General features: G+C 49.5%; 1 protein-coding gene and 1 long non-coding RNA gene across 13 annotated transcripts in view; one reads left to right on the top strand and one right to left on the bottom strand.

The window, feature by feature from the left end:
• The window catches only part of LOC101937993 (deleted in malignant brain tumors 1 protein), a 179,975-nt gene that overhangs the window by 105,257 nt on the left and 59,948 nt on the right, over positions 1-14,770 (top strand). The gene's annotated exons all lie outside the window — the stretch shown is intronic.
• On the bottom strand, positions 117-14,732 carry LOC122173188 (uncharacterized). 2 transcript variants are annotated; one of them, XR_006173683.2, is made up of 3 exons: positions 14,515-14,732; positions 949-1,065; positions 117-638 (listed from the first exon to the last, which is right to left on the bottom strand). It is a non-coding gene; the product is annotated as an uncharacterized LOC122173188 (long non-coding RNA). The 2 variants fall into 2 exon arrangements; XR_006173682.2 differs by having other exon boundaries at positions 949-1,039.

Below are 14,770 nucleotides of genomic sequence, written 5' to 3'. Positions count from 1 at the left end.
CTGGGGGCACCCTGCGATTCTCCAGCCCCACCCATCAGACACGGCATAGCTGTGTCCTGGGAGCCAGAACTACTGGGGCGTATTCCTTCCTTGGAAAGTGGAGTGGGATCTAGTGGATAGAGCAGAGGGACTGGGAGCCAGGACTCCTGGGGTCTACTGCTGCCATGGGAAGGGGAGCGGGGTCTAGTGATTAGACCCACGAAAGCTTATGCTCCAATACATCTGTTAATCTATAAGATGCCACAGGACTCTTTGTTGCTTTTTATTAAATATCATTAACTATTATTTATGGTGCAAACACAAGAATTCATGTTACAGCAGCACTGTATGCCGAGCTCAAGGCCCTGTGGTGCTGGGCTCTGCACTGGCAGGGCGACAGGCAGTCTCTGCCCCGAAGAGATCTATCTAAATGGAGAGGATAGAGAGGGGCAATAGGGGCACAGAGAGGGGATGTGATAGCAGCTGTTGGGAACGGAGCCCTGGTCTCATCACTTCCAGCTGGGTGCCCCTCAGCACTGCCGCTGTGCTTGGTGCTGTACAACACACGACCAGAGACAGCCACTGGTCTCACAGTCAGCCATGAACTGTGCTGTCCCCAGACACAGCCCTTCTCAGACTCAGGCCGACACTGACAGAACCTGTGGGAGAAGGACAAGTTAATATTAAAATCTCAGCTCCCTCTCAGCATCCACCAGCATTTCCAGAGGGCCAGCAATCCACTTTGTAAGCCCAACTAGAGAGACGATGGCTCTGTCGCTGGACACTGAAAGAAGAGCTCATCAGTGAGAAAGTTTGCAGATGACACAGTTGGGGGAGTGTAAATAATGAAGAGGACAGGTTGAGAGATCTGGATGCTTGGTAAACTGGGTGCAAGCAAACAATATGCATTTTAATACAGCGACATGCAAATGTATAAATCTAGAGACCAAGAACATGGGCCATACTTACATGGTGAACTCTCTCCTGGGACGCAGTGCCTCTGAAGAAGATTTGGGGGTCACGGTGGATAATCAGCTGAACACAAGCTCCCAGTGAGACACTGTGGCCAAAAGAGCTGCTGTTATCCTGTGATGCACAAACAGGGGAATCTCTAGTAGGAGCAGATAGTTTATTTTACCTCCGCATTTGGCAGTGGTGTGATCAATGCTGGAATCCTGTGTCCAGTTCTGGTGTCCCCAGTTCAAGAAAGATGTTGATGAGTTGGAGAGGGCTCAGAGAAGAGCCATGAGAATGAGTAAAGGACTAGAAAACCTACTTAATCTGTTTAGCTTAACAAAGAGAAGGTTAAGGGGTGACTTGGTCACAGTCTGTCAGTATCTACACGGGGAACAAGTATTTCATAATGGGCTCTTCAATCTAGCAGAGAAAGGGGGAACAGGATCCAATGGCTGGAGCTGAAGCTAGACAAATTCAGGCTGGATTGAGGCATTTACCAAGGATCGTTGTCGATTCTTCATCATTTTTGACACCTTTTAACTCAAGATTGGATGTTTTTCTAAACATTCTAGGAATGATTTCAGGGCAGGTCTCTGGCCTGTGCTATACAGGACTCAGAGTAGATGATCACAGTGGTCCCTTTTGGCCTAGGAATCTATGAATCTGTGAAAACCCCAAGTCAGACTGAAACTTTCTATCATCCTATGAGACTGTTCTGGGTGTGCAGGGCTGGGGCAGGTTTGTGGAGCTCCTGGAATCTCACAAAGCTGCAGAAACACTTTGCATTCAAAGTTTCTCCCTTGGTCTGAGAGCAGCACTGCTGGGACCCCGAGTCTGGTGAAGAATTCGTTCACTAGAATGAACGTATTACATTGATTCATTGTGAACTTATTAGCATCAGTGAAATGCAAACCGATTACCAGCTCACCCATGATCCTGGCTTCTTGCTCGAATTCTAGTGCTCCTATTTTCAAACCCAATTTCTCCCATTTTTGGAAGGATGCACACTCCCCAGTCAGGGGCCGTGTCTACACTGCGCACAGAGCCAGCTGCGGGGGTGTGAATTGCAGAGTGCATTAAAGAGCTGCACTCGGACTGAGCTGTGTGGACACTGCTGGCACGAACTGAAGGTTCCTAATTCGAGTTAACGCCCAGTGAAAGAGGACTAGGGTAACTATGGTAACAACCCCCTCATACACTGGACAGGCAGGTGGAGTTCACATGCTGTAACTGCCCCCGCATATGCGCACACACACACACTGGGAAGGTCACACACTGTAAATGTGCCGCCTCCCCGCCACACACACACACACACACTGAGAAGAGCGCTAGGCATGGCCAGACCTGGGGGGAGCAGGGTGTGTCATGCTCCTGTCCCAGATGTGGTCTGGTCACTAGAGGAGGTTTTGGAATTAATTGATAAACTTAACAGTAACAAGTCACCAGGACCAGATGGCATTCATCCAAGAGTTCTGAAAGAACTCAGATGTGAAATTGTGGAACTATTAACTATGGTTTCTAACCTGTCCTTTAAATCAGCTTCTGTACCCAATGACTGGAAGATAGCAAATGTAACGCCAATATTTAAAAAGGGCTCTAGAGGTGATCCCGGCAATTACAGACCGGAAAGTCTAACATCACTACCGGGCAAATTAGTTGAAACAATAGTAATGAATAAAAATTGTCAGAGACATAGAAGAACATAAATTGTTGGGCAAAAGTCAACATGGTTTCTGTAAGGGAAATCGTGTTTTACTAATCTATGAGAGTTCTTTAAAGGGGTCAACAAACATATAGACAAGGGGGATCCAGTGGACATAGTGTACTTAGATTTTCAGAAAGCCTTTGACAAGGTCCCTCATGAAAGGTTCTTACGTAAATTAAGTTGTCATGGGATAAGAGGGACGATCCTTTCATGGATTGAGAGCTGGTTAAAAGACAGGGAACAAAGGGTAGGAATACATGGTAATTTTTCAGAATGGAGAGGGGTAACTAGTGGTGTTCCCCAAGGGTCAGTCCTAGGACCAATCCTATTCAACTTATTCATAAATGGTCTGGAGAAAGGGGTAAATAGTGAGGTGGCAAAGTTTGCAGATGTTACTAAACTGCTCAAGAAGTTAGTCTGCTTTGGTCTTATGAAGAACTTCAAAAAGATCTCACAAAACTAAGTGATTGGGCAACAAAATGGCAAATGAAATTCAATGTGGATAAATGTAAAGTAATGCACATTGGGAAAAATAACTCTAACTATATTGTGACAAAGTTCCTCCTCTATCTTGCTGGGTCCTGCGCTTATTGGCGGATTTTCTTGCCTCAGAGATTCACCATGTGGGTTGGGGAACAGCCCAGAGACCTTCCCCTCTGGAAGAACCCACAGTCCAGGTCAATTGGGAGGTTTGGGGGGAACCCGGGCCCACCCTCTACTCCGGGTTCCAGCCCAGGGCCCTGTGGACTGCAGCTGTCTATAGTGCCTCCTGTAACAGCTGCATGACAGCTACAACTCCCTGGGCTACTTCCCCATGGCCTCCTCCAAACACCTTCCTTATTCTCACCACAGGACCTTCCTCCTGGTGTCTGATAATGCTTATGCTCCTCAGTCCTCCAGCAGCACACCCTCTCACTCTCAGCTCCTTGCGCCTCTTGCTCCCAGCTCCTCACACTCGCACCACAAACTGAAGTGAGCTCCTTTTAAAACCCAGGTGCTTTGATTAGCCTGCCTTAATTGATTCTAGCAGCTTCTTCTTAATTGGCTCCAGGTGTCCTAATTAGTCTGCCTGCCTTAACTAGTTCTAGCAGGTTCCTGATTACTCTAATGCAGCCCCTTCTCTGGTCACCCAGGGAACAGAAAACTACTCATCCAGTGACCAGTATATTTGCCCTCTACCAGACTCCTGTACCCCACTGGTCTGGGTCTGTCACATATCCCTCCCTCCTGCTCAATGCCAAGGGGTTGGGCAGCTTGGGACGCCAGACAGTGCACACATGACAAGCCATCAGCGTTGCCATGACGCATCCCTGCTCTGTGTTGCACATGGAACTGGAAAGGTTGGAGGAATAAGAACCATCCGGTCACCCCTGTGTTCTTCTCCTTGTTCCGCTGCATCCGTTGAAGAGGGGCATGGTCGGTCACGAGGACAAATCTGCGCCCGAGCAGGTAGTAGCGCAATGTTTCCGTGGCCCATTTTACAGCGAGGCATTCTCTCTCCACCACTGCATATTTTTGTTCCCTTGGAAGGAGTTTCCGACTGAGGTATAGAATTGGGTGTTCCTCCTCTCCAACCATCTGTGATAGAACGGCCCCCAACCCTACTTCCGATGCATCTGTCTGCAGGATAAACTCCTTGGTGAAATCAGGGGCTATCAGTACGGGGTTACTGCAGAGGGCAGTCCTTAGGTCTGTGAATGCTTCCTCTGTTGCGTCAGACCATCTCACCAGATCAGGTCCACGGGCTTTCACTAGGTCTGTCAGGGGGCTTGCCCTTGTGGCAAAGTGGGGGATAAATCGTCAGTAATACCCCACCACACCTAGGAACGCCCGGACTTGTTTCTTGCGACTTGGTCGGGGCCAATTTTGGATGGCCTGTAACTTGTTCACTTGGGGTTTTACCAGACCTTTTCCCACAATGTAGCCAAGATATTTGGCCTCTGTAAACCCTACAGCACACTTGGCAGGGTTTGCTGTAAGGCCAGCTCGCCTGAAGGTATCGAGGACTGCCTCCACCTTCTCCAGGTGGGTTTCCCAGTCTGGGGTATGAATGATCACATCGTCCAAGTAGGCAGCAGCATAACTGTTATGCGGGCGTAATAGCTTGTCCATGAGGCGCTGGAAGGTAGCTGGGGCCCCATGTAGTTCAAAAGGGAGGACAGTATATTGAAAAAGACCCTCTGGTGTAGAGAACGCAGTCTTTTCCTTTGCGTCTTCTGCAAGGGGAATCTGCCAGTACCCCTTTGTCAACTCTAGGGTAGTTAAGTACCGGGCATTACCCTGACGGTCCACTAGCTCATCTATGCGAGGTATGGGGTATGCGTCGAACTGGGATACTTCGTTTAGTCGCTGGAAGTCATTGCAAAATCTTGTGGTGCCATCAGGTTTGGGCACCAGCACGATTGGGCTGAACCACTGACTGGGATTCTTCAATGATCCCCAACTCCAGCATCTTTTTTACTTCTGCTTTTATTTCCTCCCTTTTTGCCGCTGGCACCCGATAGGGCCTCATTGTTACTCTGGCCCCAGAGTTCGTGACGATGCGGTGATATGTCTCGGTTGTTCGACCCGGTTTTGTCGAGAACACATCTTGGTTCCGGAAGATCATCTCAGACACCTCATTCTTCTGGTCTGGTGTTAAATCGGGAGACACTCTCACCTGTTTGGAAGGCTTGTTTTCCTGGGTTAGGTCTTTTTGGACCGTTGTGCATGCCTCTTGTGCATGCCAGGGTTTCAGAAGGTTAACATGATAAATCTGTTCTTGTTTTCTGCGTCCTGGCTGCCACACCTTGTAGGTTACTTCCCCCACGGGTTCAACCACCTCATAGGGCCCCTGCCATTGGGCCAGAAGCTTGCTTTCTGCCATGGGTACCAATACCATAACCCGATCCCCTGGTTGGAACTGTCGCACTTTTGCCTGGCGATTGTAATGGGTTCGCTGGGCCTCCTGTGCCTTCTCCAAATATTCCCGTACAATAGGGGTAACCTGGGCTATCCGGTCTCGCATCTGCATTACATGTTCTATTATATTTTTCCCCTTCATTGGGTTCCTCTTCCCAGATCTCTTTGGCGATATCTAGTATGCCACGGGGGTGACGCCCGTATAATAACTCGAAGGGGGAAAACCCAGTTGAGGCCTGTGGTACCTCCCGGATAGCGAACATAAGGTAGGGTAGTAGGGTGTCCCAATCCTTCCCATCCCGACTTACCACCTTCCTTATCATAGCCTTGAGGGTTCGGTTAAACCTTTCTACCAACCCATCAGTCTGCGGATGGTAGACCGAAGTTCTCAGGGTATGTATATGGAGCAGCGTCCAGAGGTCCTTCATTAGCTTCAACATAAATGGGGTTCCTTGGTCGGTTAATATCTCCTTCAGTAGCCCCATTCGGGCAAAGATCCCCACCAGCTCTTTGGCTATAGTTTTAGAGGCCCTGTTCCACAGGGGGACGGCTTCTGGGTAGCAAGTAGCATAATCCAAAACAACAAGTATATATTGGTGGCCCCGAGCTGTCTTCTCCAGGGGTCCCACTAGGTCCATGACTATTCGCTCGAAGGGGACCTCTATGATGGGAAGGGGTACTAAAGGTGCCCTCAAGTGGGGACGGGGACTGTGCAGCTGACACTCCGGGCAGGAGGCACAGTACCTCCGCACTTCTTCATGTACTCCAGGCCAGAAGAACCGTCGTAGGACTCATGCCAGGGTCTTCTCTACCCCCAAATGCCCCCCAAAAAGATAACTATGAGCAAGACTTAATACAGCGTTCTGGTGTTTTTGAGGTACTAGGATCTGCTGTACCTTCTGCCCCTGTACTGGTGCAACCCGGTATAAGAGATCCTTCTTCATTATGAAGTAGGGTCCTGGTCCCTGGATTTTCCCTTCCACGGGGACCCCATCTATTTCAGTCACCTCCTTCCTAATGTTGTCATATCTTGGGTCTTCTGCCTGGTCCCGTCCAAAATTTCCTCTCCTGGGGCTAATCTGCCCAAGATCTAGGGGCCCAGTCTCTGTTGCCTCTACTGGTTCAGAAGCATTAGGGTGGGGGTCAGACTCAGATGCTTCTCCCTCCTGCTTGGCCTCCTTTTCAGCTACGCGGGTCCACCTACCTACAAGAGCGACCCTCTGGCTTTGGGTCAGTATTCGGGTTCCCAAGGCCTTAGCTACCCTTCTTTCCCTTTTTGTCTTTCTACCCTGTCTGGGAGTGGAGAACAAATCTGGGGATATTTCAGAGAAGATTGGGGGTTGACAGTCTGCTGTGGATGCCTCACCAATTTTAGGGTCCCCATCTTTCTCCAATCCCCCTACTGGGAGTAAGTTTCCAAACCCTGGGAAGTCCCTCCCTATGAGCACCGGGTATGGGAGTTTAGGGACTACATCTGCTGCTACCTCAGTAGTGTTCCCTTGGATCTTGATTTTTACTGGGATGGTGGGGTAGTAACTAACTGTCCCATGGACACATGTTATCCCCGTACGTTTAGCCTGCAGCAGCTGACTACGCTTCACGAGCTTCCCTGAGATAAGCGTGATAGCACTCCCCGAATCAACCAGTGCCGTGGTCCCTACCCCATTTAGTTTCACTGGTCTGGTATACATATGTGGGGTTAGTGAGACCCCCACAAGGTGGATTAGGGAGCATGGATCTGCCCAGTTCCCCAGGTTACACTGCATAGGCTCCTCAGCATTGGGACACTGTGCAGCTATGTGTCCCCACTCCCCGCAGGCATAACATCTGTATGGAGCCCTAGGCGTTCCCCGGTCTCTTGGTTTGGGCAGTCTAACATCACGATCCTCTTCTCCCTCAGTGCTCCGACTCTTTGTGGCCTCTGATGGGCCTTCAGCCTCTCTCTTTTTCCAGCTGGGCCCTTCTGGTGGCCCAGTCACCCGAACTTTAGGGCTTGGTGCTGCTAGTTTAACCCGGGGTGCCTCTTCCTTAACTGGTCGGGTCAGCTCCCTCGCTGTCCTTCGCCTCTCTACCAGGGCGACAACCTCGTCATAGGTGGAGGGTTCATTCTGGCTTACCCAGGCACGAAGGTCTGGTGGCAGTCCTCTCATGTATCGGTCGATGACCAGAACCGCTAGTATCTCTTCCAGACTCCGGGACTCTGTTTGCAACCACTTTCGTGCAAGATGGATGAGGTCATACAATTGGGACCACAGGGTTTTTTCTTCCAGGTACCTCCAACCGTGATCCTGCTGGGCCCGCACTGCTGTCGTTACCCCAGATCTGGCCAGGAACTCTGCTTTCAGCTGGGGGTAGTCTGCCGCAGCCTCTTCAGGCAGATCATGGTAGGCCTTCTGGGCCTCCCCACACAGGAATGGGGCAAGGATGCCAGACCATTGATCTTGAGGCCAGGCCTCCCATAGGGCTGTCCTCTCAAAGGCCAGAAGGTAGGCCTCTACATTATCCTCCCGCGTCATTTTCTGCAGCCAACGGCTGGCCCGTATGAGACGCATCCCATCATGGCTGCGATTCAGCTCTGTAAGGGACTTTACCTGGTTTACCAGTTCCCGCAACATAGCTCGGTCTTGAGCGGCCTGGTCCATCAGCAGGCGATTAGTCTCTTGCTGCAGCCGCACTGCCTCCTGTTGGGCGGCTGCCTGGACACGGGTAGCCTCCTGCTGGGCTGCCGTAGCTTGTATCAGTGCCCGCACTATGTCATTCATTGTGGTGAAAAAAAATAAACCCTCTCCCTTTTTTTTTTTTTTAAACACTCTCCTTCCGCCACGCTGTGCACCCCAAGATCCCACTGCTGACACCAGTGTGACAAAGTTCCTCCTCTATCTTGGTGGGTCCTGCGCTTATTGGCGGATTTTCTTGCCTCAGAGATTCACCATGTGGGTTGGGGAACAGCCCAGAGACCTTCCCCTCTGGAAGAACCCACAGTCCAGGTCAATTGGGAGGTTTGGGGGGAACCCAGGCCCGCCCTCTACTCCGGTTTCCAGCCCAGGGCCCTGTGGACTGCAGCTGTCTATAGTGCCTCCTGTAACAGCTGCATGACAGCTACAACTCCCTGGGCTACTTCCCCATGGCCTCCTCCAAACACCTTCCTTATTCTCACCACCGGACCTTCCTCCTGGTGTCTGATAATGCTTGTGCTCCTCAGTCCTCCAGCAGCACACCCTCTCACTCTCAGCTCCTTGCGCCTCTTGCTCCCAGCTCCTCATACTCGCACCACAAACTGAAGTGAGCTCCTTTTAAAACCCAGGTGCCCTGATTAGCCTGCCTTAATTGATTCTAGCAGCTTCTTCTTAATTGGCTCCAGGTGCCCTAATTAGCCTGCCTGCCTTAACTGGTTCTTGCAGGTTCCTGATTACTCTAGTGCAGCCCCTGCTCTGGTCACCCAGGGAACAGAAAACGACTCATCCAGTGACCAGTATATTTGCCCTCCACCAGACTCCTGTACCCCACTGGTCTGGTTCTGTCACAATACATACAATATGATGGGGGCTAATTTAGCTACAACTAATCAGGAAAGAGATCTTGGCGTCATCATAGATAGTTCTCTGATGACTTCCACGCAGTGTGCAGCGGTGGTCAAAAAAGCAAACAGGATGTTTGGAATCATTAAAAACGGGATAGAGAATAAGACGGAGAATATCTTATTGCCCTTATATAAATCCATGGTATGCCCACATATTGAATACTGCATACAGATGTGGTCTCCTCATCTCAAAAAAGATATAGTGGCACTAGAAAAGGTTCAGAGAAGGGCAACTAAAATGATTAGGGGTTTGGAAGGGGTCCCATATGAGGAGAGATTAAAGAGGCTAGGACTTTTCAGTTTGGAAAAGAGGAAACTAAGGGGGGATATGATAGAGGTCTATAAAATCATGAGTGATGTGGAGAAAGTGAATAAGGAAAGCTTATTTACTTGTTCCCATAATATAAGAACTAGGGGGCACCAAATGAAATTAATGGGTAGCAGGTTTAATTAATTTGCAGTCGGGCCCATGGTCCCTCTATTCTCTGATGTCTTAGAGGTCCTTTAATTACTTTGGGATCAGCATTATTGGCGGCACATGGTAGACAGTTATTTACAAACTGCTCCACGTCGTTGCTCGTGTGTGGCCACCAGCCAGCAGCCTGCAATCGGGTTAAGGTTTTCTTTACTCCTAGGTGTCCCTGATCGTGAGCTAGGGAAATTATTTTTGTTCTTAAGGCTGCAGGAACCACGCAGACTGCTTCTGGTTCCCCTTGTTTAGTTGCCAGAATTGATTTTGATTCATTCTGCCACACTTTCCACTCCCGATGCTTTTTCTTTTTCACTAACTCTGTCAGGCTGGGATCCTGGCTTTGGAGGGTTATTACATCTATTTGAACTGAGTCTTTTTTTCTGGCTGCTGCTATAGGAGCAATACCTTCCCCATTTTTTGGCTGTCACAATTGTTTTTGGCCCCTCTCCTTGCTTCCTCATCTGCCCGATTATTTCATTTTGACTCCTCAGTCCCCTTCTTGTGTGCTCTGACCTTTCCCATGTGTACCACAGTATCCCGGGCCTCCGCCAATGCCCACACGTATGTCAGTTTGTCAGCATGGGCTATGGGTTTCCCATCTGCAGACCTCATCCCTCTCTTTTTTTATTCTGGAACCCAGAATCCACTAGGGACCGGAGGACCCAGTCTGAGTCTGTGAAAATGGCTACCTCATGAGTGGCGGGGATATTTTCCAGTGCTACTGCTATAGCTACAATTTTGGCTGCTTGGCCAGAATATGGTGTGCACTGTCCCCTCAGCCCTTCGCCCGTGGGCACTTTTACAGCAGCGAAGCCCACATGCGGATGGCCATTTTCGTAAAAACAAGAGCCGTCCACAAACCAAACAACATCTGCTATTCTCCGCATCTCACTCAGCACAGCCCCTCCCTCGAAGAGCGATGGCTCCCAAGGCGGTGGCTCAGGTAATGAGCATTCGTGCTCTTCCCCTTCTATCAGGAGGCTGTAAGGTACTGGGGAAAGTACTGGGTTTTTTTTCCATATCTACATTTTTGTTTAACAAAGCAAGGGTTCATTTTGCCAATCAAGGGCTAGATATGGGGCCATTGTTGATTTTACCAGTGAGTACATACTTCACTGGGGAGTGGGTTGTTTTTAGTAACACAGGGGACAAACCCACCAGGTATTCCCAATGCTGTAGTGCCCAAACGAGTGCTAAGACCTCCTTTTCACATGGGGTGAATCCCTTCTCTATCTCACTCACGGTCTTGGAGGCATAAGCTACAGGTCGGAGACCTGTCCCATGGTTCTGGCTTAACACAGCTCCCATTCCCTTGTCTGTAAGTTGCCAGTTGTAATACAAACGGTTCTCCTACCCGGGGATATGATAGGGCTGGGGCTTGGGCCAAGGCTTGTTTTAACTGGGTCATGGCTTCCGGCTGCTGTGGGTCCCAGGTCCTTTCTGCCCCTTTTTTTAACAATTCATGCAGTGGGGAGGGACCAACCCTGTTGGTCAGGAGAGCGCCCTTCTTGTCCCAGAGTTACCCCAAGATAGTGTATCTGCTGGGAGCACAGTTGGGCCTTCTTTGGGCTTACTTTAAACCCTGTTTTCTGAATCTTTTGAAGCACTCTGTCCAATACCTTTACATTTTCCTCCTAGGTCTGTGTACAGACCAGGACATCATCCACATAAGAAATCACACTGTCCCTTTCAGGCATTCCCTCCCACATTTTTGCTACATGGGCATGGCAGATAACAGGTGCGTTATTCCTTCACATGGGGACCCGGGCAAAACACAATTGTTTTTCCTGAAAGGTGAAAGCAAATTTATAGTAGCTGTCCCGGTGTAAGGAGATAGCAAAGAAAGCATTAGCCAAATCTAAAACTGAAAACCACTGGGCCCCTCCTACAATGGAAGCCATCACCTCCTGATATTTAGCCACTAGGGGGGGCCATAGGTGGAGTCACCCGGTTAAGGGGGCGAAAATCCACCACAAGTCTCGAAGTGTTGCCATTACTCTTAAGGATGGGCCATAGGGCAGCATTGTTAGTTCTGGGCTGTTCTACTAAAACTCCTTGGCTTAAAAACCCATCAATTGTTTCCTTCAGGCTGGTTTCCGCCTCCTTTGGATATTGATACTGCTTCTGGGGTGGAGGATCAGGGCCTGTGACTAGGATTTCTGCATTAATTTTACCACATTCCATTTTATTCTTGGCCCTCACGTCCCCGTATTTCTCTGCAATTGCCAAAACTGCTGGGGGCCAGGCAGGCCATTCCAGTTCCTCAGATGCCTTAAGGGCTGCTATTCGATAGCTGGCTGAAATCTCCACATGGCTCCCATGGGGTGCCAGGAGGCATTTCCCACAAAACCCTGTTAGCACAATCAACCAACACTCAATTCCCTCAGCGCATCTATTCCTAGAATACCTTCTCCCCCCAAATCCATCAAGCCAAATTGCCCTTGGCTTTTCTTTGTCCTCACACTATATGGGATTTTTTTTACAGAAGGGGATGATGCTTTGTGCCTCATTAAATCCCTGTAGGTTTTGACTTCAGCCGGAGGTCCAAACAGGTGCTTATTTTGGGTACTAATTAGGGAGTAGGTGGCACCTGAGTCCACTAGTAAATTTTGTCCGAACGCCCCTCCTGCAAACTTTACATAAACCGTGAACCTCCCCCACTCATAGGGTGATCAGATGTCCCGATTTTATAGGGACAGTCTCGATTTTTGGGTCTTTTTCTTATATAGGCTCCTATTACCCTCCACCCCCGTCCCGATTTTTCACATTTGCTGTCTGGTCACACTACCCACTCATCGGTATTGAAGTGTGCCACAACTGGGGGATCCTGGGGCGCCCGGCCTCCCTATAGGGCAGCAATCGGTGATGCACTGGTGCTTTTTCCTCAATGCTCGGCCAGTTCACGTTCTGCCAATTTCGCTAGAAGTTCAGCAGTAGGCAGCCGATCTAGAATTTCCTTTTGCTCATATTTTAAAAGCCTCTTCCAAATTTCCCCACGCCATGGGTCGGGGATTCTGCCTCGACCCTTATGCGGCCTGTCTCCTTTTTCCTTTTCCTGCATGCTACCTGGAGGGGCTATAGCAGCCACCTTCTCAGGTTTCCTTTTAGGAGGTACATATCCTTTTGGACCGCATAGGCCTGCTTTGCTCTATCCTCAATATCACTTGTTCGAACTGCTGCCAGATCCATACCCACTAAGGCCATACGAATTAAAGGACGAAATCCTTGGATTAAAGCTTGTTTGAAAGGGAGGGCTGCAAAGTCTGGGTTAATGACATTTGTCAGCCCAGAATGTCTCCATGCCAATTTCTTTCTGGCTACATAACTTTCTACTCTCTCCCTGGCCTGTTGCTTCTCCTGGTGAAATATAACTGTGGGGCTTTCTCCCGGGAAGAGGGTGTGTATTACTTCCCTCTGCCCAATTATATGCTTCTCTGTATCATTTGCTCTGGGGGGTGGGGAGGGGGGCATCTGGATATCATAAGGGAGCCCTGCAAAATCCTCGGGGGACATACACTCCCTGCATATAGCTACCACATCAGCCGGAGTGAATCCAGCCATGCCAGATACTCTTACCATCTACCCCAAGGCTGTGCTCCTATTCAGGGGGCCAACTGATTTCCCTACTGCCCTAACCTGGTCAGGGGTAAAGGCTCTAGTCTCCACCTGCTCCTCTATTCCTCCCTGGGGTCCCCTTTTTGTGACAGAGGGGAGGCCTTTGCAGCTCTTCCAATGATTCCCGTAGGGGGCTATATGGAGACTGCCCGATGGGATCCAGGGTGAACTCACCAGGGTCTGTCAGCTCATAATTACAATAAGGGGGGAATACATTGGGATCCTCCTCTGATTCTAAGTCTTCCTCCCAGCTACAATTCCCTCTGATCGCTGCCACGATCCCCCTTTGCTCTCCCAACTGAGCCTTAAGGGCACAAATCTGTCTCCAGCATTCCCCGTGGCCTGTCTGGGTTCTGCTCTGTGAATCCTTCAAAAGGCTCTGACTGCAGCTTTGCTCTCCGTTGTCTGCTGTTTCAACTCCGACACTTCCCCCTGCAACTTACTACTGACCCACTCACTGTCACATATCTGCTTCTGCATTCCTACAATCTGTGCTGCTTGTGTGAGAGACGTAGCTCTGAGAGCATCAGATTCTGCCTTCAAATTCATCACTTCACTTTCCTTTTCAGCTCTGATCCTTTCCAGTTCCTGCACCTGGTCTTTTAACCGATCTATCTCTTGAGCCAGTGTTGTCGCAACCATCCACAACCCCTGCAAAGCAGCCTTTTTCTTTGCCCTAACATTTGGACCTCCCCACCTTCCTGCACTAACCCAGATGTCCCATCGCTTGTGAAGCTGCAGGAAGGCTCCGGGGCCAGTGAAAACACCAGGCTTCCAGGGTCCATTACCCCCATACTCTTGTAAAAAATCTGTCAAGCTGTTTCCCAACATCATGTTCAACTGTTCATTCTTTCCAGTTGTTTCCCTGTCTCTGGACATAATTTCTCCACACGAGCAGGCAATCAGCCTGAGTTCTGAGTCCCAGTAACGGAATGTATCCATAGATTAACTCGCGAACTGCGACACAGGAACTTATAGGGAGCGACCCCATCCTGCTGTCTTTTACCTCGTATTGCAATGGACAAAGTACAAACTGTTTGTACCATCCGTCTCCTTCCTCTCTACCACTCCTCACTGGGGCCTCCAAATTCTGTTACCCAGGGTTCTTTCAACCCAAAGCTCTTGGTAACTTTTACTTTGGGCGAGGTGGTGTCAGGAGAGACACGGCCGTCCGACCGATAGATGGCTGGCACAAACAGGACAACACAAGAGTGCTTTCACTTAAAGCTAAACTTTACTTAGTCTTAAGCACTTACACACGTCCGCAACAAGATTAGTAAAACACCCCCAACCCTTGATAATTACCAAAGCTGAGTGTGGCTTTTGAGTGACACAGCGGCAGGCTTCCGGTGGCCAAATCTTCCATCTGCCGGTGGGGACCGCAAGATGTATCCAGAGGGCAAGTTCAAAAAGAGTCCCTAAACGAGTCCAACTATCTAAAGCTTTTTCCCCCTTATTTATAGATTAGTAATAGAATGACATGTCCCTTAAAGAAACCTTGTTAAGTAAGCAGTTTCAATGATCAAGCCAGAGGTTCTTTCTGATCACTGATTAACCAGGT

Source organism: Chrysemys picta, chromosome 17 (genome assembly GCF_011386835.1).
Source record: "Chrysemys picta bellii isolate R12L10 chromosome 17, ASM1138683v2, whole genome shotgun sequence".
NCBI classification, from domain to species: Eukaryota; Metazoa; Chordata; order Testudines; family Emydidae; genus Chrysemys; species Chrysemys picta.
This window is presented reverse-complemented; position numbering and strand designations above follow the sequence as displayed.